This window comes from Camelina sativa, chromosome 14 (assembly GCF_000633955.1).
Source record: "Camelina sativa cultivar DH55 chromosome 14, Cs, whole genome shotgun sequence".
NCBI classification, from domain to species: domain Eukaryota; kingdom Viridiplantae; phylum Streptophyta; class Magnoliopsida; order Brassicales; family Brassicaceae; genus Camelina; species Camelina sativa.
In genome coordinates, this window is record NC_025698.1 from 3917870 (window position 1) to 3921401 (window position 3532).

At 27.7% G+C, this 3532-nt stretch overlaps 1 protein-coding gene across 1 annotated transcript in view; it reads left to right on the top strand.

The window, feature by feature from the left end:
• Positions 3141-3532, top strand: part of LOC104739494 — a 12193-nt gene continuing 11801 nt past the window's right edge. The window contains exon 1 of the mRNA XM_010459870.1: positions 3141-3336. The gene's annotated coding sequence lies outside the window, so the exon portion shown is untranslated. The remainder of the gene's footprint in view (positions 3337-3532) is intronic.

Genomic DNA, 3532 nt, shown 5'->3' on the forward strand with positions numbered 1-3532 from the left:
TTTTTTTTTTTTTTTTTTTTTTTTTTTTTTTTTTTTTTTTTTTTTTTTTTAAATATATACGAAAACCCATTTAAGTCAAAATCTGCAAATATAACTTAACATAAAATTGACAATTGACGTACTTTATTGGTCTACGGTACCTTTCTCCTAAAACTGTCCTGAGTTCATTCGATTGAAATATTCGACTCCACATCTGAGTTAAGTTTTTAAATATTAATTTAGTATTAACTTGTCATATATATATTACTATAACAGTTGTTTTTTTTGGGTAAGATTACTATAACAGTTGTTGAAATCCATATGTTTACTATAGAAGGATTGATGATGCATGGATCAAGCCACGATCGAAACAGATAAACGATTTTCTACTATATATAAGTAAATTAGTAATATTCATATTATCACAGTGTCTTGGAAATCTTATATAAATAAATTAATCTGAGTAGAGTAATGTATGAAGTGCTTTAAATGGAAAACTGAGAATTAATACCCACAATGAAAAATAAAGTTGACCTAATTTTGATTAGAGGCTAGCTACTTTGGTAAAAGAAATTATTCTTTATGAAGCAATGGTTAGCTTATGGAATGTCAAAACCTTAATATTAGAAAAAATTGAAATTCGAGGCACGTAATCCGAATAATCCAGTACGGATCATATCCCACTCGCATGCATTTGACCTTTGTTTTTTTTTAAATGTTTGAAAAAAACATATACTTATTAGTATACTGCGTAAAAATTCACCTAATCTAAGGTCACATCACATACACTCTCTGCTCTTATTAGCTTTATTCACGTGATGAAGATGAAAACTTTTGAGCATATCCATCTTTTTCTTCTTTTTTTTCTGAGTTTTTAGTTAGTGCATTTTCCTTTACATTCTGTACTTTTTTCATGGTATTATAGAGGTTTAAATATTATTATAATCTTTATATGGAAGAAACATATGTTTACGTAAGAACTTAGAATACGGCCTTTAAAACCGGATTATGCGTTTCATTATAAAGACGTTCTACATACTTCGAAACAGGGGTTGACGTAACCATGCACAACCAAATTACAAAGAAAAGTGTATGTAAAGTTAGATTGTTCATCTCTTTTGTGAAAAGCATTTCACTTTTTCCTTACTGAATTAGAATTTTGATTGGAAAGTTGTTAATGGTCTCCCATTTTTTGCTTGCTAATATGATAAATAATTAGCTAATGCTGTCTTTTCTAGTCCATTTGTAATATTATTCTCGTTTCATTAATATGTGTATTGGTTTATTATTCTCTTTCCAAGTCAGAACCCAAATTTTAAAACAATTTTACGTTTCGCATGCTTTGAAATGTTTTTTTAATTGAAAACAAATGCTTTGAATTATACTGTAACTAAATAAAATAAGAACAATGAACGTAAAAATATGATAGAGAATAATAAGCAAGGATTAACCCTTATTTCCTTATTTCATGGGGATCAAATCTCTAAATCCCACTAGCTAGGAGAAATTGATCAAAACAAAAACTCTCACCGTTGCAAACACAGTAAAATAAATGTTCCTAAAATCTTCCCTCTAAGGTCACATGCTCGTCTTGTTCAAATTCTCTACAAAAACAAAAATTTCGCAACAAACTAATTTAGTTGGAAGGACAAGCACGTGCATGGTGAAGAAGACGACCTGATTTGATAGCCCTTTGGGCTTTCTGTTTTCTGATATAATTTTGTTTTATTTTTTTTTACGTTCATGGATCCTTCTATTTTTAGCCCAATATTAACTTTGGAGCCACAAAATCCATCGACAGTTTTTTTTTTACCTTGGCTTAAGGTGAAGATTTTGTTTCGTCTAACACTTTTTGATTTATTTTTGTCAAAAGAAAACTAATAGTCTAAAATGTATAGCACTTCACGTCAAATTAACCAAACTAAATTTAAGTGATGTATACATATTTTTTTCTCTAGTTTGATATAATGAGAAAATTGCACTCTAACAATAGAAAAGATTAGATTAAGAAAAAGATAATTGTAGATTTTTCATAGTATTTTGGATGGTTTTACCTTATGTAATTTAAACACGACGCTTGTTTCTCTTTGCTACAATATGCTTTTATGAGAGTGAGTTTGTTTCTCTTTTCCTACTACAAGATGACTTTCTACTTCTATCGTATGAGAGGTTGATATATCATCTTAGGTTTGTACATTATTATTTAATGTATTAAAATTTTGTAATATATTATAGTAATCTATATATAGTTTTTCACTCCCATCATACAAAAATAATATATATTGTCATTAGATTTGATATTACTATTTAACATGTTTAACATATTCTATTACTAAATTAATATATTTTTAAAGTATAATTGATAAAAAGACAAAATTATGATAATTTGTACCGAATACATTTGTCACTAGCAATTTAGCAAATTTTCATCTCTTTCATTTATCAAAACAACACTAATACAAAATTAATATATTTTCAAAGTATAACTGATGGAAAAAAAGGATAAAGCATCATAGTTTGTATCGAATACATTTTTGTCGTTATTCGATAGTAATTTAGAAAATTTTTATTTCTTTGACCAAATATGAATATTTTCATTTACTAAAACAACTGTAATACTAAATTAATATATATTTTAAAGTATAATTGATTAAATAATAATAACAAGATAAGATTATCATAATTGTATGGAATACAATTTTGTCGTTATTCGGTAACAATTTATCAAATTTTTATTTCTTTGACCAAATACGAATCTTTCTATATAACAAAATTTTCCTTTAAATAGTTTAAAAGCTGTATACAATATAGCTCTTACAATATACATAAGATACTGTAAATCTTGTTTAACCTAATTTTTGATACTTTGTAAAATGTTAATATTGATTAAAAAAATGATAGTATTAAATTATATCAATTTGCCTTAAGAAGAAGAAAAAACGATAGTCATGAACCTAGTAATTAACAAAAAACACGTACACAACTTTATGAGTATATATTTTTTTTAACTTTGAAAACTTTTAACTGAAAACAATAAAAACACTCTAAACCATGGAAATCTCCAAAGTGCATAATAATAAAAAAATAATAATAATAAAAAAAATCTTTATATTCGACTCTTCTCATATATTTCTCTCCTTATGTGCCTCATTCTTCTCTTGAAGACTTCGTGTTGAAAGAGCGACCAGAGTGCTCTCTTCTCCTCTCTCTCTCTTTCTCTCAACAAAAACACAAACAATCCTTCCTTCGTTATCTTTTGTTCTTGTTACCAACTCCCAGATTCTCACAACAGTACCACCACAACCTCCAACATTGCAAGAGTTGAGACATCTCATAAAAAAAACTAAAACTCATCAGGTTATCAAATCTCTCTATCATCTCCTCTCCTTGGTTTCTTCTTATATATGCCGTTTTGGCAATTCACGTTTTGGTGTTTGCTTTCCTCTTTCTGGGTCTTGTTGTGTCGCAACGCTACTGCTTTATCCCTATAAATCGAGAGATGATGAATCCTCCTCCCTTTTAACATCAAAGTACCCATCTCTTTTGTTTTTTT